Source organism: Dromiciops gliroides, chromosome 4 (assembly GCF_019393635.1).
Source record: "Dromiciops gliroides isolate mDroGli1 chromosome 4, mDroGli1.pri, whole genome shotgun sequence".
Lineage (NCBI taxonomy): Eukaryota > Metazoa > Chordata > Mammalia > Microbiotheria > Microbiotheriidae > Dromiciops > Dromiciops gliroides.
In genome coordinates this window covers 339,484,718-339,506,451 of record NC_057864.1, presented here as the reverse complement: position 1 = coordinate 339,506,451, position 21,734 = coordinate 339,484,718, and the positions used below count along the sequence as shown (strand labels likewise).

Sequence of the window (21,734 nt, the reverse complement as noted above, 5' to 3'; positions counted from 1 at the left end):
TACCTTCCCCAGGAAATCTTTCTCAATTCTCCTTCATGTTCCTTCCCCCTGTTGATTATATCCTATTTATTCTGTCTATCGCTTGTCCCTCTCATTAGACTGTGAGGTCCTTAAGGGTAGAAGCTGGTTTTTGCCTGTCTTTGTATCCCCAGCACTTAGCAGGGTGTCTGCCACATAGCAGATACTTAATAAATATTTCCTGACCAGACTGCATGACTCCCATATTTATATGGAGGAAGATATTTAGCCCTTGTTTAATTTAATTGAACTGGACTTTTTTTCCCCATCAGATCATAGGATTTAAGAGTTGAAAAGAACCTAGTCCTGTCCCTGATACTTTAGTGATGAAGAAATCAAGGACAAGAGAAGTAAAAGTTATTTGTACTTGTAGGTAGTAAGTGTTAAAACCAGTAAGTAATAAAGCCAAATGCTGTACTTTTTTTTCATTGTGATAGAAGATCCTGTGGAACAGTTATCAAGATGAATACTTCTAAGGAGTGAAGGGGAGAGAACATGTGAGACACATTTAAGTCCATACAGAAGAATATTTTTCCAATATTTTTCAAGAAATCATTAGCCCTAATGGTAATCATTTAAATTTATGTATTACTTTATTACTGAAAAAATACTTTTCTTACAACTCTGTGAGGTAGGTAGATACTTTAAAGTAGTAAGTATCTTCATTTTAGAGCATCGTTACTCACAGGCTTTTGTCTCTCCCTCTCCTTTACCCTGTCCTCTCTGATTGGGAGGTTCTTCCCAGAACCTCCATTTTAAGGAGGAGGTCCAAGCCTACTATGTTTTCATTCATCCCCAGACTTCACTGATACTTCACTGAACTTTCTTTATCATGACCCCACATAGTGAACTTTAATGTGTTGTATTCTTCAGTTAGATTGTAAACTCCTTGAGGGCAGAGACTGTCTTTCAGCTAACATTGGTATTCCCTGTGATCAGTACAGAGCCTCGTATGTAGTAAGTGATTAATAAAATGCTTGTTGAATTACAGAAGAAAAAGCTGAGGGTCTGAGCAGTTAGACGAATTGCACAAAGTCCCCCAGCTAGTGATCATGAGAGCCAGGACTGAAATCCAGGTCAGTCTTTTGACTCTAAGTAACATATTCTTTTTTTAAACAAAATAATAACAATAAATATTTTTATTTAAAGTTTTGAGTTCCGAATTCTATCCCTCCTTCCCTTCCCCCCTCCCTGAGGGGGGAAGCAATCAGATATGGGTTATACATGTGCAATTATATAAAATACTACCATATTAGTCATTTTGTATAAGAAAACTTAAATAAAAGAAAAAATTAAAGAAAGTAAAAAATTGCATGATTCAGTTTGTGTTCAAGCAATATCAGTTCTTTGAAGGTGGATAGTGTGTTTCATCAGTAGTCCTTTAGGATTGTCTTGGACCATTTGTCATTCACAGATCTTCATCAAACAATATTGCTGTCACTGTGCACAATGTTATCCCAGTTCTGCTCACTTCACTATACATCAGTTCATATAAGTCTTTCCAGGCCTTTCTGAAATCGTCCTGTTTGTCATTTCTTATAGCATAATAGTATTCCATCACAATCATATACCACAGTTTATTTAGTCATTCCCCAAATGATGGGCAATCCTTTGATTTCCAATTCTTAGTCACCACAAAAAGAGCTACTATAAATATTTATGTACAAATAGGTCTCTTTTTCATTTTTGGAATGTCTTTGGGATATAAACCAAACAGTGGTATTGCTGGATCAAAGGGTGTACACAGTTCTATAGCCCTTTGGGCATAGTTCTAAATTGCTCTCCAGAATGGTTAGATTCATTCACAACTCCTCTAACAGTGAATTAGCATCCCAGTTTTCCCATATCTCTTCCAACATCCAATATTTTTCATTTCTGTTATATTTGCCACTCTGATAGGTGTGAAGTGATACCACAGAGTTGTTTTAATTTGCATTTCTTTGATCAATAGTGATCTAAAGCAGTTTTTCATATGATTATAGATAGCTTTGATTTCTTTGTCTGAAAACTGCCTATTCATATCCTCTGACAATTTATCAATTGGGGAATGACTTGTATTTTTATAAATTTGACTCTGTTCTCTATATAATTGAGAAATGAACCCTTTATCAGAGATACTTGTTTCAAAAATTCCTTCCCAGTTTTCTTGCCTTATAATTTCAGTTACATTAGCTGTTTTTGTGCAAAAGCTTTTTAATTGTATATAATCAAAATTATCTATTTTACATTGTTCATTGCTCTCTGTATCTTCTTTGGTCCTAAATTTTTCCTTTGTTCATAAATCTGACAGATAAACTATTCCATGCTATCTTAATTTGCTTATGGTATCATCCTTTATGTGTAAATCCTGTACCCATATTGACCTTATTTTAGTATACAGTGTGAGATATTGGTCTATTCCTAGTTTCTGCTGTACCATTTTATAATTTTCCCAGCAGTTTTTATCAAATTATGAGTTTTTGTTCCAAAAGCTTGGATCTTTGGGTTTATCATATACTAAATGATTATAGACAGTCATTTACTATAGTATAATTTCTACCTATTCTATTCTGCTATTCCACCTCTTTATTTCTTAGCCAGTAACAAATGGTTTTGATAATTACAGCTCAAACCAGAGTTTGAGCTCTGGTATTAAGTAACATATTGTTTAGGGGAAGGTAGGTAGCACAGTGGAGAGAGTGCTGGACTTGTAATCAGGAAGATTCATCTTCCTGAGTTCAAATCTGGCCTCAGACACTTACTTAGCTGTGTGATCCTGGGCAAATCACTAGACCCTGTGTGACTCAATTTCCTCAGCTGAAAAATGAGCTGGAGACGAAAATGGCAAACCACTCTAGTATCTTTGCCAAGAAAACCCCAGAAATATGCTTGTCCTCCATTCTTTTTGTTTTGTTTTTGTGCATGACAATGAGGGTTAAGTGACTTGCCCAGGGTCACACAGCTACTAAATGTCAAGTGTCTGAGGCCAGATTTGAACTCAAGTTCTCCTGAATCCAGGGCCGGTGCTTTATCCACTGCACCACCTACCTGCCCCTTTGTTCTCCATTCTTGAAGAGGACCATGATGTTGTGGTGATATTGGATTTAAGTGAGGGAGGACTGTGCAATCCCAGACAGGATCACAAAGAATTGGACACAACTGAAATGATTCAACAACAAAAACAATAACATACAACAATCTATTATTTCTCCTATACTATTTTGTCTCTCACATTCAGCATGGTAAATAGCAGTTCAAGACAATTAAGAAAGGCAGTAAGATACAGTATAAAGACCACTAAACTAAAAGTTAGCAGGCTGGTTTGGAATCCTAGTTTGGGGCCTCAGTTTCCTTATCTGTAAAATGAGGGTATTGGACTAGATGCTCTCTAAGGGCCCTTTCAGTGCTGATGGTGTATACTATGAGTTTACACAGTTTATAAATTTTGCATTTAAAGAATCAAGAATGATTAACTCTAAACTCACTGTTTAATATAGTCAAATATTAACTGTGATATCTAAAGTAATACAAAGTAAATAAACTGAGTGCAACTTATTCCTAAAGTTTCAAAGTATTCACTGATCCAACTGAAGAATTTAAGGGCAGTTTCAAAAACCTCAAAATTCACTGTTAGTTGTACCTGCATTGTCTGCAAAATAACCATGAATTTAAATCCTGTCCATTGGTTAAAGACAAAAATGGATAAATCAGAAAGTTATCAAATTCACTGTATATATACAATATAGTTTTGTTTGTGATCACCACATCAAGTCAGTCCATTACTAACTCTGAAGATAAAAAGCATGCTCAATTTCATGAGGGACTTCATTTCTCTTGAAGATTTAGTTGTTTTGCTGTGTAACAGGTTGCACTGAGTCTTTTAGGCCCCCCCCCCCCCACTTTCCACCAATCTTCTCCCCTTCCAAATTTCCCTGTTATTATCCAGGGCACTACCGTCCTTCCAGGTTACTAAGGCTTACAACCTCAGTGTCATTCTTGACTTCCCTCTGGCATTCATTCCACACAGGTGATTTGTTGCCACACAGTTGTTATTATTACAAAATCTCTCATGTAAGTCACCTTCTCTCCACTCACAAAGCTACCACCCTGGTGCAGGCTCTCATCACTTCATGACCAGGCTAATGCAAAAGCCTTTTCCGTTAGTCTTCCAACCTCAAGTGCATTCTCCAATGAGATGCCTAAGTGATTTTCCTAGTGCACCTCATGTCACTTCCTCCCCTTATTCAATAAAGCTCTAGTGAACTCAGGTGCTTTATCCACTGCACCACCTACCTGTCTCACTTCAGACACTTACTAGCTGTGTGACCCTGGGCAAGTCACTTAACCCCAATTGTCTTAAACAATTGGGACCATCTCCAGTCGTCTTGATACATATATCTTGCCACTGGACCCAGATGGCTCTGGAGGAGAGTGTGAGGTTAGTGATCTTGCACAGTCCTCCCTCATTTAAATCCAATTCACTGCAAGTCATGACATCACCTCAATGCCATGATCCTCTTCAAGAAAAAAGGACAAACATTCATCCAAATCTCTAGTGCCTCCTTATTACCTCCAGGTTCAAATATAAACTCCCTTGGCATTTAAAGCCCTTTCAGAATCTGGTCTCTTCCTATCTCTAGCCTTACACTTTAGTTCCCTTCACATACTCTGATCTAGCAGTACTGACCTCTCTCCTGATTCCATGACTTTTTACTGGCTTTCTCCCATGTCTGGAATGTTTTCCTTCTTCAATTTTACCTCCTGTCTTCTTTAAAGACTCAGCTCAAATTCTACCTTCTGTAGGAAGCCTTTCATGGTCTACCCTTCCCTCATCCCTGTACTGCTGGTGTCTTCCCCTCTGAGCTGACCTTCCACCTGCTTTGTTTGCATGTTGCCTCCCTCATTAGAACCTGAGTTTATTTTTTCTTTATTTGTATGCCCTAGAGCTTGTTAGATGGAAATAAAAGCTAAAATTTACTGGATTTGCTAAATACTTGTTGATTATTAGTTTCATATGCCACATGGTATATGGCAAAGTTTCTTAAACTGTGGGTCATGACCTGATATAGGGTCATGTAACTGAATGTGGGTGTTGCGAAAGATTTGGTAACAGTAAAAGGTTATGTATGCCTATTATATGTGTGTGTGTGTGTGTGTGTGTGTGTGTGAAATGTGATATACACACATACACACACACACACACACACACACACACCCCTATATACTCAGGGTTACATAAAAACTTATCAGGTAGGGGCAGCTAGGTGGCACAGTGGATAAAGCACTGGCTCTGGATTCAGGAGGACCCAAGTTCAAATCTGGCCTCAGACACTTGACACTTACTAGCTATGTAACCCTGGGTAAGTCACTAACCCTCATTGCCCTGCAAAAAAAGAGAAACAAAAACCAAAAATCAAGCAAACAAACAAAAAAACCCTTATCAGGTAAAAAGATTTAGTTGTTTTGCTGTGTAACAGGTTGCACTGAGTCTTTTAGGCCCCCCCCCCCACACTTTCCACCAATCTTCTCCCCTTCCAAGGGATCATGAGTGGAAAAAGTTTAAGAAACCCTGGTATATGGCATGGTCTCTACCACTCTTTTGGGGAAAAATTTCAAATTACTGTTGAAGGGAAGATGTGCCAGGGAAAGGTGGAGAATTGTTCAGACAATTTTATGGGGTCATGGGGAGAGAAGTAAGAAGGATCTATGTTACTAGTCCAATAATCCTGAAAGGAACAACAAAAAAAGGGGGGGAAGGGAGAGAAAGGATAATGATACTGCATGTTCCCTATGTTAGATAAATAGGGCATAAGCTTGTATGCCTATGTATGGGGATAGTGTATGAAAAATTGAGGAGGTTCATTAGATGAGCCTCCAATTTGGTCAACTCCTTGCTGTACAGTAACACCATAAATAGTAACACTGATCATTTTCGCTATTGACAGGGTAGAGAAACACACAAAAGCTAGTTCAAAATCTGTCTTATGATGTTTGTATACCTTGCCTATGTTTACTCCAGAAGCTGAAATCTTTAGACAAAAAGCTCATTCCCCTTTCCAGAGGAGGATCTTACCTGACCACCAACAATACCACAGTAATAATAGCAATAGCTTACACTTACATGGCACTTTAGGGTTACCAAACATTTTACATGAATTATTCATTTACATCCTCAAAACAACCACATGATCTAGCTATTATGCTATCCCCATTTTCATGACAAGGTAATCAACGCTGCCAGACTTCCCGAACATCACCTAGAAAGTAAGTGGAAGGGGCAGCTAGGTGGTGCAGTGGATAGAGCACTGGCCCTAGAGTCAGGAGTACCTGAGTTCAAATCCAGCCTCAGACACTTAACACTTACTAGCTGTGTGACCCTGGACAAGTCACTTAACCCCAATTGCCTCACTTTAAAAAAAAAAAGAAAGAAAGAAAGAAAGAAAGAAAGTGGAAGACCCAGATCTCAAATGCAAGGTCTTTGGGACCTAAGTTCAGTGCTCTTTCCTCTACTCTGGCTGCCTCCCATAGTTCCTAATACAGATAACTGTCTGTGAGTGACGTTAGTGAAGGCTTTAAATAAATTACTCGAGAGCCCTATGATGGTGCTTGCTACAAAAGCTTTGGAGACACATATACTGTGTTCACACATAATTAAACGAAAAGCTAATGAACACACTTCTTTGCTTCACAGTAGTTTAGACCCTTCTCTCTCTACCCGTCCCTCCAGCAACACTTCTGTCTGACTATAAAGTTTGCTCTTCTTCAGCAGAAGCAAGTACATATCATCTAGTAAGTGATTAACTTACTGGTGAATCCACTGCCAGGGTAGAGATAATAGAGCATCTGTTGAAAAATCTGTAGAGCAAGAGTAAGAAAAAACATCAGACCAACTATATCCAAAAAAGCATTTGTGCACTGAACTTGAGGGGAAAAAATAATGACTTTGTAGGAATTGCCACAGACAATATAACATTTTAAGTTATTTGCAGTGTAAATCAAAAGAAACCTATTGAGTGAAATGTTTTGATTTTTAAAATTTTAATTAATTGATTTAACAATGATTTAACAGGTTTTTTGAATTTATAACAATCTTTTAAAATAAACCCTTCAGAATTAAATAAAATTAAATCTTAACAGTAATGTTCTTTTATGGACTTTAAGTAATCATGTATACATGTACTATTTCTAAACTTCATGCTAAAATAATTTCTTCAAACACATCAAAGGATCCATGATGTCAGTGAGATGTTACTCACTGATATGAGTATTTGCACCAGCAGTGCAGACTGTAACCCATACATTCCTTCTCATTCCATGTGATTCTTTTCCTCATTTTCCCATAGGCCTCCACAAAGAATCTATCAAAATGATGAAGTTCTTCCTTTTGGCATTTTGGGGGTACCAGTGTAATATATAGACTATACCTCTGTGATCTCTCAACTCTTACTACAAACTACAAGACCTGCCCACCTCCTCTTTTGGTCATATATTTTTGTCAACAAACTTTTTTTAATGTAATTTTTGCAAATCTATTATAGTCTACTTGTGACCAACATGTACTTACTTCAGTGACTGTAGGATACTCACAACTTTGCTTCTTTCACAACTGAGAAGTATCACTCTAGAGTCAGTAACAAATGATACCGTGGCTAGTTGTATCAAATTCTAGAACATCACAGGGCCTGCTTAATGAAAGCTATGATAAGGCTAACAACACATATAAGAAAAATTGCATTAATGAAAAATGTATGTTGTCTAGACTATAACAGGCAGTTGAAAAGCCCAGGACCCCTGGACTAGTAAATCTGGGATACGAATCACAGGTAGACGATGAGCTGGACCCAAAATTAATAAAAGAATGAGAATAGACTAGGTTTTATTTTGGAAATTGAGTTGTGTTTTTAATGATCCCCAGCTGCTTCCAATAATGTTGTATGGTTGCAAATAGTAGAAAAACAATCAATTTTAAAATACAGTATAACCCCTTCATAATACTGATGTTGTAATATAGGACTTAAACAGACCTCAGCTCTACAAGGCAGGAAAGCATGCCCTAATTAGGGATGCTTGTCCCTGGCTCCCTAAACCTACATTTTTTGCTACAATTGATATTTCAAAATGTAACCACCTGGATCCCAGTAAAGTTGTTGTTGTTTTTCTCCCTCCCAACTTTCTTTTCTATCTAGTAAAGACACTTCTCTTCTCCCTACTTCCAGATTTTGAGTTAGTAAAGAGCATGAACATAGCTATCTTGGATATTGCCCAAATCAGATAAAATACCTGCCTTTGGTCCTCTCCTTTTTGTTAAGTGTCCCCTAGTCACCCTGCTACTAGAAGATCATTTCTCACCTGGCTGTTCACCTGGACATCATCATTGCCTCCAACACTCATTCTTCTGAAAGACCACATCAACTCTGAAACTCACACTACCTCCCTATCACCTTCCCATTCGGAACCCTACCTCCCTCTGACTGGAGAAGATAGAGGGTGAGTCTTGAAGAGCGCTTCCCAGATTCTCTTTTTAAGGTAGGAACCCAGTGGAGACATCTCATTGTTTTCCATCTGGCTGTTCACCTGGATTCATGAAGGGTACACACCCCTCCTCTTTTCCCAGTTTCTTTCTTGTGTTCTATCCTCTCATTAGATTGTGAGAGTAAGGACTCTTTTGTCTTTCTTTTTATCCCCAGAATTTAACACACAGTAGGCACTTAATAAATGTTTATTGACTAACATATGTTCTAACTGGAACAGCCCTTAGACCAAGAAGACCAGAATAGAGGCGACTGTTTCCTTCTCTTCTATCTGCAACTGACTCCAGAAGGGTCACGACGTGGGGGGAGAGGTAGAGAATTATGGCCCCAAAGCCAAGGAAGAGACCTTTCGGATGGCCTAGATCAGAGCCTGTGCTTGGAAGAATGTTATCACTGGATGAGATGGTGATGCCTCTGATCCTATAAACAACTTGATGATTCAATAGAATGCAAGCACCTTAAGGGCAGGGATTGTTTTTCATGTTCATTCTTGTATCTCCAGTGCCTAGTACAATGGTTAATGAATGTTTGTCAAATTTGCTGAATAGCCTAATTGCATTATGTTTATTCTATAAGGCTCTTCTTTTCTTAGAGGACATTGTTTGACCTGCAGTATATATCCAAAACAGCAAAAACAATCTATGTCAAAACTGTTTTACTGTACTAATGATAGAAATTTGTTAGTCATATATTGTCCATGTTATTATTGACCTAAAGAAACACACCTTACCAGAATTATAGCAATTATATAGATATGCATGATTTGGGCATAACTTTGTATTCTTTTTTTGTTTTTGACGGCGCAATGGGGGTTAAGTGACTTGCCCAGGGTCACACAGCTAGTAAGTGTTAAGTGTCTGAGGCTGTATTTGAACTCAGGTCCTCCTGAATCCGGGGCCAGTGCTACCTAGCTGCCCCTTGGGCACAACTTTGAAAGTTTTTGGCTCTTGTAAAATTAACTATCATCACATTCATGCTACTTAACATCACTATGGAATAACAACATTTTTTCTTCATTAGGCCCAGAAGAAGAGAGGTAGGCCAATCATGCAGTAAACATTTATTAAACATTTATTATGTACCAGGAACTGTGTGTGGTCATCTCTTAATGAGACTGGGATAGAAGATGATAGGAGAAATTCAAGGCTGGGGTTTGGCAAGGTGTAACTGGCAACTAGACAAGGGGGTGAGGGATTTGTATAGAGGATAAATAGAGCTGAACTGATTCACCAAAAGGTCAAGAAAGGAAAGGAAGAAGAGCATAGTTAGTACAGCAGTCATAGCCTGAGAAAGAAATGAGGGATGGAGGGGTTAATAATCACAGTAAGGGTGAAAAACAGGGTTAATGGGGTCTAAAATATAGAGAAAGATGGAGTGATAATTATAAGTAGATAAAGGAATTTCATGTTTCACAAACATGGAAATACTCTTGGGAGATGCCAAAAATCAAGGGTATGGCTTGTTAGTAGTTAAGTTGGGGTGGAAAAGGTCATGGGAATTGAGTAGACCTAGGAACTAGGGAATTGGGGTATTTGTGGAAGTTATCAGTATGTACAGTTGATGTAGGAGGCAAAAAAGGGGTTAACAGAAAAACCTAAGACCCAAGCTCTAATTCAGATATGAGCTCTAAGAGGCATTCAGACCCCAGTTAATGGATAACTTACAAGTCAGGATGCTAGGTTCTCTTACCCACATAAATTAGTACCCATAACGGGAACAGAGGGAGGCGGGCCATGAAGACCTTAGACTATAACAATGATACATTGACAGGCTATAGAAATTCAAACTAAGAATAAATGAAAAATGAAGGTATTTTTAAACTAGCCATGGGAATCAGAAAGAGAAATGTGCAGAAAAGGCCAAATTTGTCCCCAGATTCACCTTATGATGTGTAAACCCCCAAAACACACCTCCACTGAAAAAGGTTCCTGCCTCGGGGGTTGGTTTAGGACCACAGGAATTCCAAATTAGGATAAGCCCTCCCCTGTACCTCCCAAAGGTGGAGATTATTATAATGAGACTGATAATCAATTTATCCATTCTATTAATATAACTGCCTTTCCTTTCCTTATTGGAGAGATACCTTTCCACTATTCTGGTTCTCTCCCTGTGGTCACCCACAGTATTGCAATAAAACTTGGGAAACTGAATCACTGAGTCTTGTGGGACTTTTGGGACGACTCATGATCAATTTGACCCTAATTCCATCCCACATCACAGTCAGTTCTGATAAAACAACATATGCCTTACCGAAAAGCACTGTGCTATGAAAAATCTCATAATAAGAACCACAAAGCTTGTGGGGAAGATGGTATTAGCAGCTCAATGCTTAAAATCTTCAATAGTGAGAGACACATTAAAAAAAAAAAAGAAAAGAAACCTAATAAAAGCGATAGCACACAGTTTTATACATGTTAAATGGTTAAGAAATACAAAAATATAGGGGCGGCTAGGTGGCGCAGTGGATAAAGCACCAGCCCTGGATTCAGGAGGTCCTGAGTTCAAATCCGGCCTCGGACACTTGACACTTACTAGCTGTGTGACCTTGGGCAAGTCACTTAACCCCCATTGCCCCCCCCCCAAAAAAAAGAAATACAAAAATACTGCAACAAATAATGGCTGCCTCCTCACTATCGCTGGGCCTGTACTGAAGGCTGCAAAATCAAGTTGGAGGTCATGGCAAAAGGCAGGGAAGGGAAGTACAGATCAAACTTTCTTTAATCATGGCTCCTATTGCACTAGAAGATATACCATAAATACAGCATTTTACCTTGAAAAAACCCTGCAATTTAATGGTGAGTATTGGAAGGGTTATAGCTTTGTGAGTTACTGTGAAGTGGTGCAGTTTTCTGAGTTTTCTCACTGTTTCTTGGAGAATAAATGCCACAGAAGTAAACTCGAAATTCAAATTATGTCAAAATATTCCCTTATCAGTTGCACTGGAACAAAATCACATTTTAAAACCACAAGTTATAACAGAACTGACTTTATGTGAAGTCTCCCAATATGGGGAGAAAGACTGTGAGCCAGGCACTGAACTCAATGAGGAAAGGAGAACATCTTGAAGGATCTACAGATGACAACTACCAGGATCTGAATTGGGAGATACATTTGAATAGTGTTGTATGTAATGATGATGGATTTAAATCAAAGTAAACTCTGAGGATGGGGTCTGGAAGATACCCAGCCCCCCAGTATTGTTAATTTCTCTGTCTTTGCCTAAGTTTTATTGCTTGTCAGTTCTTACTGTCTCTGTTTAAGTTTTATTGCTCATTAACACCATTTACCCCTGCTTAGCCTTATCCTTGTCAGCTACATCTTAGTTTTACTGCCTGTAATAAAAATTGTGTCTCGGGCTGGCCGGCCTGGTACCCATCACATGTCAGACCCCCAGTTCCTGTCATGGATTAATGGCGATCAGATAGGGGTTTCCTGCCTCCCCTTTTTCCTCAACATCTCTCAACCTTATCAGCCCCTGGTACTGGTTATCCCCCCCCTTCCCTCTTCCCTCGGTTTGACCTTGTTTCCCCCTCCCCCTTTCCCCTCACATGTATACGTCTCTATACATTGATCATGAGCTAAGCACGCACCCTGGGTGAGATAGGATTGGATGTTAGATTGTGAGCTCACCCAGTGCACTTGAGGACGTCCCCCCCCCCCAAAAAAAATTCCTATAAAAATCCAAAGCATGAGCCTCCTATTGCAGACTCAATGAGGTCGTCCGTTCTCATGAGAATGTAATAAATCTGTCTCTGCTTGACTTGGTGGTCTCAAGTTATTTGGGTAAACTGAGGCAGTTTGTCCCAAACAGCAGCATCTGCTAAATGATGGTGGGAGAGGCTATGGAAAGTAGAGTACATACAACTCCTTCACCACAATCAGTGATCTCGGAGGGTGGGGGTGGGGAGAAGTCCAATCTCTATAGGAAAAGGGTGACTATGGATACAATGACATTAGGAGAGTTCAGAAGATGGCAGGAGTGAGAACAGTGGAAGAGAAAGGCAGATGGAGAAGGACATGGGGGGGGGGAGGTTTGAGATGGTGATGTGAGTAAGAGAATAAGCACCTTCAAAGAAGAACAGAGAAGAGGGTTTTCACACTGGTAGTTTGGAGGTTCAAAAATCACTAGGATGGAGAGAGTCTGAGAGGGTGGAGTATGTTAAACATTGAGGAATGAGTACTGGAAGATTATCTGTAGCTAGAACAAGGTCAGTTGAGGGAGGCAGGTGATTAGATTGTTCAAGGTCCTACCTCAAGGTAGGGGCTGATACTGTGCCCTGGGAGGTCCACACCTCAAGGCAGATAAGAAATGAAGCTAAAAAAGCTAAAAAAAGATGCCAGGTATTCTAAGCCTAAAGAAGTATCATTGAATATCACCAGCTAAAAAACTTAATGACATGAAAGAGGAAAGACAAGGAGGCAGAAACAAGATTTTGTTGATAATTCCTATGACAGCACTCAAATATGTCAAGGATACATAATTTTGAAGGTGTGAGCCCTTTGTCCTCTGACTTAGATTGCAATTCCTTTACATCTTAGTAGATGGTCTTAAAGACTTGCTATGGCTGAAAAATTCATCACCCTGAGGCCAATTTGGGGTTGAACCTCTTTGAACTTACCCAAAAATCAAAAAACAGATATACAGTATAATCTGGGTTGTGCCCAAAGCTTTTCCTGTTTGGTACACAGAACTTGCTCTTCAAGGATTTAGGGTTCACCTTCATGCTATCAATCAATCATTCAGCATTTTTTGGGGGGGGAGCAATTGGGGTTAAGTGACTTGCCCAGGGTCACACAGCTAGTAAGTGTCAAGTGTCTGAGGCCGGATTTGAACCCAGGTCCTCCTGAATCCAGGGTCAGTGCTCCATCCACTGCACCACCTAGCTGCCCCCTCATTCATCATTTATTAAGCACTTACCATATGCCAAGTACCATCCTAAGTGTTGGAGATAAAAAGACAAAAATGAAATAATTCTTACCCTGAAGGAGCTTTGGAAGAGATAAGATGCACATATACGTATATAAAATATATACAAAGTCATTTTGGGAAGAGGGGAAGGTAGCACTAGCAGCCATGGGGGAACCAGAAAAAGCATCATGCAGAAAGTGGCACCTGAGCTGATCTTTTAAGGAAACTGGGCATTTAAAGAGGCAGAGGTGAGGAGAGAACAAATTCCAAGTATGGGGAATGGTTTGTGTAAAGAGAAAAAAAAGATGGTTGTTAAGGTACACCAAGAAAGCCAGTGTGATTAGACCATTGGGTATGTGAAGGAGTATTTAGAAATGTGTGAGAAGCCTCGAAAGGTAAGTGGAAATAAGGACATAAAGGGATCTAAATGACAAATGGAAGAGTTTGTATTTGGGCCTGGAGTTAGCAGGAAATCAATGAAGTGTATTGAGCAGCAGATTAGTACAATCAGATCTGTTCTTTAGGGAAAATCACTCTGGCAGTTGTGTGAAGTACAGGTTAAAGAGAGGTGATGATTTCAAGGAGCCAGACAATTTTGAGTGCTATTTAAATAGACCAGACAATGAAGACTTTGAACTACAGTAATGGTGGTATGAGTTGAAAGAAGATAAATGGAAGAAACAGTATAGGGAGAGAATCAAAAAAATGAGAACTTATCAAATATGTGGGATAGAAATGAGAATGAGGAGTTGAGACTGACACTGAAGTTGAGAACTGAGGATCCTGGAAGAATAGTGGTATCCTTGATATAAAGATAAAAGTTTGGAAGAGCTGACTAATATGGTAATGTTTTACATAATTGCACATGTATAACATATACTGATTGCTTGCAACCTTGGGGAGGGGGGAGAGTATGAGAGAAGGATAGAATTTGGAACTCAAAACTTTAAATAAATAATAAAAAGTTTGGAAGAGTGATAATTTGGGTAGGAAACTTGAGTTCAGTTCTGGACATGGTGAGTTTCGGATGACTATAAAACGGCTTATTCAAAATGATCTCTTAACTGCCAGATCTAATGTCCTTTTCTCAATCTGATGTAGGGGGAAAAAAGAGGTTAACAGAAAAACCTAAGACCCAAACTTTAATTCAGATATTAGCTCTAAAAGGGATTCAGACCCCAGTTAATGGATAACTTACAAGTCAGGATGCTAGGTTCTTGTACCCACAGAAATCAGTACTCATAAAGGGTCAAGTCATATAACAATAAAGGAAATGACAAGGCTATAGAAATTCTAATGAAAAATGTGAAACTAGCCATGGGAAACAGAAAGAGACTTGCAGAAAAGACCAAATTTGTCCTCAGATTCACCTTATGTTGTGTAAACCCCCAAAACATACCTCCACAGAAAAAGGTATCCCCCTCGGGGGTTGGCTTAGGACCCCAGGAACTCCAAATTAGGATAAGCCCTCCCCTGTACCTCCCCAAGGTGGAGATTATTATAATGAGGACAGGCCCTCCCCTCTACCTCCCTAAGGTAGAGATTATTATAATGAGACTGATAATCACTTTATCCATACTATAAATATAACTCTTTCCTTTCCTAATTTGAGAGTTACCTTTCCACTATTCTGGTTCTCTCCCTGTGGTCACTCACAGTATTGCAATAAAACTTGGGAGACTGAGTCACTGAGTCTTGTAATTCTTTTGGGATGACTCATGATCAATTTGACCCCAAATTCTGCCCACTACATCAAATCTGGATCCTTTTTGACACCTTTGCAGCAATTAACTGCTGGTCACCTTTTCCACCTAGATACTCTCTTTTCTAAATTTCCATGTCGCTTCTCTCTCCTGGTCCTCCTGTCTGTTCTTCCCTTCTCAGTCTCTTGCTGATTTTTCACCTAAGTGTTGCCCGCCGATTAACCACAAATGTCCCTCAAGATTCTGTTCTGGGCCTTCTCTTTTATATCTATATCATCTCATCTGGTGAGCTCACTAGCTCCTATGGTTTCAGTTATCATCTCTATGAAAATGATTCACAAATTAATATATCCAGCACCTGAACTCTCCTTAAGCACAGATCTGACCATGGCACTCCACAACTCAACAAACCTCACAGTAGTTCTCCATTCTCCTTAGGTTCAAATATACATATACACATACACATACACATATATACATCCATATATACTGTTCTTTTTAGCCTTTAAAGCACTTCACAACAGGGCCCCAATCTATCTTTCCAGCCTCACCGTACATTTCTCCCCTTTCTACATACTTTGGCTCAAACTAGTTCTCTCTACTCTTCACACAAAGTACTCCATAGCTTACATCTCTTTGCTTTTTTCCACTGGCTGTCCTGAATGCTTGCAATGCATTCCTTTCTTACAGAATTCCTCACTTCCTTCAAGACACAGCTCAAGCACTACCCTGTTGTATTAAACTGCCTTGTTGTTCTTAATCTGTACATACATATATTTATACATATTGTTTCTTCCAATAGAATGTAAGCCTTTTGGGAGGATACACTATTTAATTCTTTGTAAGGGACTTGACCATCTTCTAGAACAACCCTTCATTTTAGAGATAGGGAACCTAAGGCTATGTGAAGTTAAAGATTCAAGGTTACATAGCTTAATGACAAGGTTTCAGAGATGATTCCTGTGCAAGGATTAGAAGACAGGACTCCTGATAGCTAGTTCAGTGCTCTTGTCACTATAATACACTGTCCATATGGTCATCATCTTATCCTGAGGCTTGTCTCTTCTCGTGTGCTTAACTTATGCTGTTTGCGGCTAAACTCTGACAAAAATCAGTACTTTTCCTGGCTCAATTAACACCATGTGCTAAAAGCCTCTAATGAAGTCACTAGCCATCAATTAAATAAACAATTAGATGGAGAACAGAACAATTAATAGAGGTTTCATGGCTGGGGGGTGGGGAGGAGGCCTGTTGCTAGACAACTACATGTCCCATCATATAATAGTATAAGCCTTGATACTGCTAAACAAGAATATTTTAATTTTTAGCTTCATGTACTGCAATTTCCTTTTTTTTAAAAAGCATACCATTATGAACTGTATGGGTGCCGTTTGGCAAACATTTCTAGAAAAGAGGAAGGACATATGTATAAAGGGAAAAAGTGGTAAAAAATACCAAAAAAGGTAAAAGAATTATAACTGATCATTCTACGTAAACACAAACACACATGCATACACATCTGAGGTAGCTGAGAAGCCTGGCAAACCTGCTATATAGCTTGTAGTAGTACTGCCTGCTGTGGAACCAACATGGATCTACTCAAATGGATCTGTGATCCCATTGATTTAATAAGACCCCATCCCTGCCCATCCAGTGTGACCATCTATATTATCCAATAAATTCGCCACAGGAGATATATTTGATGTGCCGGTGGAATTCATTATTCATGGTATCCTGCTTGACAGAATCAGTGTGATATCATCTGAAAGCAGGAGTGTGTCTGGAGGACCTCACCATCCAAAGGGAAGCCCTTCTCCACCTTGAACTCTGAGCTGGATCTCTTCTGTGACATCTCCCTGCTTTATACTTCACCTGATATTTATAATCAGAAATACTGTTGAACAAGGTAAATAATCTCTACAATTACATTTTCCAAGGAACCTTGGATAATTCTGATGCATGACTGGGAGACACTTTATTGCAAGAAAGACTTTGTAAGATGTTTTGTTCTATCGAATCAAGTGTTTTTCATAATCAACAAATCAACACAACGAAACCTTGCATTTTCTATATCTTTCAGCCAATTGTGTGATATCTACTTTGCATTAGCACTTGAAGAAGACTACCTATTTCCTTCTACTATTGTCATCAAGGAAACCACCATTGTGTATATAAATATTACAAAATTTTTCCATGGAGTCAAATTCTAATGCCTCTTTGTGGTGTGAAGGTAATCCTGGGTTCTTGAAGGCCATGACAGGAAAACACAAGTTCTAGCTTTCTGTGATGGAAATGCTTTGAGTAATCTGTCGTGGAATAATTCTAAATGTGAACTTAGATCTGTGTTGCCTGCTTAATTATAGATTTCTCTTCAAATTGTAGTTCAAATACCACCTTCTACACAAAGCCATTCTTCCTTACTAGCATTGGCTAGTGTTCTCTCTCCTAAAGTGCCTTTTAACTACTTTGTATTTTCTCTCTTTACATTTAGTTTATAAATACTCTCTTTTTAGAGTATGAATTGTTTCATTCTTTATATTTGTATTCCTAACGTCTAGCAAAGTGCTGACACATAGTAAGTACTTCATGGTTGTTGACTGGCTGAACAGAAACTTAAGTGAACCTATGCAGCATCATAGTCTACCCTGAAAACTACAATCTCTCAACAAGTACTCATTAATAATTACTATGTATCAGGCACTGTGCTAAAGATACAAAGAAAAAGTAAAAATAGGACACTGATCTCAAGGATCTTATATTCTAATGAACACAAATGTTTTTCTTCCAGAAGAAACTAGGGCTATTATTGTTTGGCTTGGTTTATACTAAAAACCCAACTTTTTGTAATTTGCCAATTCTGCAAAACCACAGTCAAATTTGTTCCAAGAAAACCATGGACAGAGGCCACTTGTCTGTCTCTTAAGTGACTTCCAGATGTATTCTACAAGATGAGAACTACATGTCACCTAAACACAAATAATTCTCTCCCTTATTTGTTCTCATGCATAGTCACAAATTCATCTCCAAAGGAGTGATTTTCCCAGACATATAACTATATTCAATAATTCTGAACAACCTATGTGCTAACTTAGAGTGGGGTCTTTTGCATGCCATGACAATCATGCTGTCAACAGTCTGCTTTTTCAGGACTAGCAGTAGGCATCGTCATTTGGTGACAAAATATTTGGCCATGGCAACTCATAAAACAAAGAAAAATACAAAATGGTCCTCCTTCCCTCGAGTTTTCCATCCCTCTCTACCTTCTATCTCTGCAGTGATGAGAGCAAAGTGGTAGAAAAGGAATTTCAAGATGCTAAGACTCACAAAGGTTTCAAATCAATTCTAACATAGCTGTGGGTAGTACTCAATAAGCAATGGACCAATATTTGTTGCAGCGGATAAAGAGGTAAAAAATTCAACAAATTTCATTAAGACTTTCCAAATGAAATCAAAATATATTTTGATACTTGGTGACTTTGAAGCAAAAGTAGGAATAAGTGAGTATTGCAAAAAACATTAGATTACTGTTGTTGTTTGTCCATCATTCTCAAAGAGGACCGTGACACTGGGCGATGTCATAACTTCAAGTGAATTGGATTTAAGTGAGGGAGGGCTTTGCAAAGTCAACAGCCTCACTTTCTCCTCCAGAGCCATCTGAGTCCAGTGGCAAGATATAGACAAAGATGCGCATGTGTGTGTATGAGTGTGCATGTGTGTGTGTGTGTATCAGGATGACTAGAGATGGCCCTGGATGTTTAAGGCAATCAGGGTTAAGTGACTTGCCCAGGGTCACACAGCTAGTAAGTGGCTGAGACCAGATTTGAACTCAGAAAGATGAGTGTGACTCCAGGCTTGGCACTTTATTTAATGCACCACCTAGTTGTCCTATCTTGGATTATTACAATAGCTTTATACTTGCTCTCCCTTACAATCCAATAAGTCCTCCATTCAATTGTCTAAGTGATCTTTTCTAAACCTCAGGTTTAAACATTTCACCATTCCTTCCCCCCTCCCCACCCCCTACGCGTTTAAAACTCCAGTGGCTTCCTATTACCAACAGGATCAAATATAAAACCTGCTTGGCTTTTTTTTTTTTTTTTTTGCATTTTGTTTTGTTTTTGCAGGGAAATGAGGGTTAAGTGATTTGCCCAGGGTCACACAGCTAGTAAGTGTCAAATGTCTGAGTCTGGATTTGAACTCAAGTCCTCCTGAATCCAGGACCGGTGCTTTATCCACTGTGCTACCTAGCTGCCCCCTTCTGCTTGGCTTTTAAAGCCTTTACAATCTGGCCCTTTCCTACACTTCTACTCTCCTCAATAGACACTATAATTCTGCTAAAATCCTTGTTGTCCCCACACAATACATACTCTTTGGATTCTAAACCTTTTCACCAGCTGTTTGTCTCCCATGCCTGGAATGTTCTCTTTCCTAATCTCTGCCTCCTGAATTCTCTGGCTTCCTTCAAGATTCAACTAAAATCCCACCTTCTACAATAAGTCTTTCCTAGGCCTTACCCCTGAGATTACCTCCAGTTTACCCTGTATAGATCACGATTGTGTGCATGTTGTCTCCCTCCATTAGAATATGAGCACCTTGATGGAAGGGACTATTTTTGACCAAATTTGGACTAAACACTGCAGAAATTCTTCAATTCATTTATCACACGCTCACAAATATGTGTACATATAATATATAGAGAGATACACAATACATATAAAGCTGTAGCATACAACCTCCAAACACTGTTGGAATTCAAGAATATATTTTAGAGCAGATTTGGCCACCAGTTCACAGAGAAAGTTTCTGACGTTTGTACATTTGACTTTTGAATATTGCCAATATGAGAATGAATGAATATCACAGAATTAATTTTGCTTTCAGGAAACTAAAAAAACCAAGAGTAATCTCAAAGAAAACTGGCAAAAATATAGTTAAAAACTAAATAGAGGTGGATAGAGCACCGGCCCTGGAGTCAGGAGTACCTGAGTTCAAATCCGGCCTCAGACACTTAACACTTACTAGCTGTGTGACCCTGGGCAAGTCACTTAACCCCAATTGCCTCACTAAAAAAAAAACAACAAAAAACTAAATAGAGGGTAAATAGGTGAGACAATGGATAAAGCACCGGCCCTGGATTCAGGAGGACCTGAGTTAAAATCCAGCCTCAGACACGTGACAATTACTGTGACCCTGGGCAAGTCACTTAACCCCCATTGCCCTCCCCACCAAAAGTAAATAGGGAAATTACATTATTTTTAAAGATGTCAGAGTCAATGAAATTATATAATCATTTGACATAAATATACCAAAGAATATTGCATCCAAGTACTTAAAATACATTAAGGGGACCTAAATAGAATTTTAGAATATAATTGCTGCCTTAGAGCATTTTTTTTTCTATGAGAAAATGTGTAAGTTTCAAACAAGTATAAAAGAAATTTGGGAAACTCATTTTTAATCTGAGAAGTGCCTTTAAACTTTTACTTATATATCCATTCTAATGAGCCAAATTCACTTTTAATATACTGTATACACTGACACAATTCACCTTTTCTTGTAATTCTTATTTTTAAAAAGTACAAGTATTAAATTCTTGTGCTATAGGGTAAAGCACCAGTCAAACCATCCCATTTATAGTTCTGTCATTTGGTTAGATTCAGTTATTTTTTTCAGATTTCATATTACTGTCATGTCATTTCTACTTCCCACATAGAACACACATCAGATACTAAAGATACCGATGTAGTAGTTACATTGTCCTAGCCAATAAGTTGCTATGGGCACACTGGCAGATCTGTTCCATCTTATAACTATTTGTTATCTTCCTTTCAAGTCACACCAAGCTTTCTGCAAGATTTTCCCCTTCAATGCCTTTTTCTGTTTTGTGAGGAAGTATTGGGGTAAGAGGAAAGGGCTAAGTGTTTATATGGGACCTACCATGTACCAAGCACTGTGTTAAGCACTTTTTACAAATATTATCTCATTTTATACAAGATAATTCTGAAGGACTTATGATAAAAAAAATACCTATTGGCCTCCAGAGAAAGAACCAATAGAGTCTGAATGCAGATAGAAGCACACTAAAAAAAAATTATTATTTTTTTTTGTGGGGGGCTGTTTTCTTTTGTAACATGGCTAATACAGAAATCTGTTTTGCATAACTTCACAGGGTGTGAAGGGGGTGCTGAAAATTCTTGATGTAATTTTTCTACTTCTTCATTCTTTAAAGCATTCCCAAGAATGCTTGTTATCTCATGATTAGTTCTTACTTCCAGTTTTCTGTGTATATCCTGAACCTCTCCTAAAAGTTGCCCAAGCCAGATGCAGAAATTCTTGGAGTTTCCCAATGTATCCACGCTAGCTGAAATGCAAGCAGAAGTAGATAATTTAGCCTGTCTATAAAATCTTTATTATTTACAAGACTTTTTCCTACCCATTTCCTTACTTCCTGGCAGTGGCTTGCCTAAGACTATGCCTGTTGCACATACCTTATTCCCCTAAATCAAAAAATTAAGACTCTAAATTTTAAAGGGAAGAGAGACCTTCAATTTCCTGTATTAAGTAGGACTAGGCTTCCAATGCTAATATCACTGA

General features: G+C 38.6%; 1 protein-coding gene across 7 annotated transcripts in view; it reads right to left on the bottom strand.

Moving 5' to 3' along the window:
* CEP57L1 (centrosomal protein 57 like 1) overlaps positions 1-21,734 on the bottom strand; it is an 86,157-nt gene that overhangs the window by 40,007 nt on the left and 24,416 nt on the right. The window contains exon 1 of one of the 7 annotated variants that reach the window (XM_043999717.1): positions 6,804-6,849. The exons of the other annotated variants lie outside the window; for them this stretch is intronic. The gene's annotated coding sequence lies outside the window, so the exon portion shown is untranslated. Of the gene's footprint in view, positions 1-6,803; positions 6,850-21,734 lie in introns of those variants that run through there. 7 annotated transcript variants of the gene reach the window in all.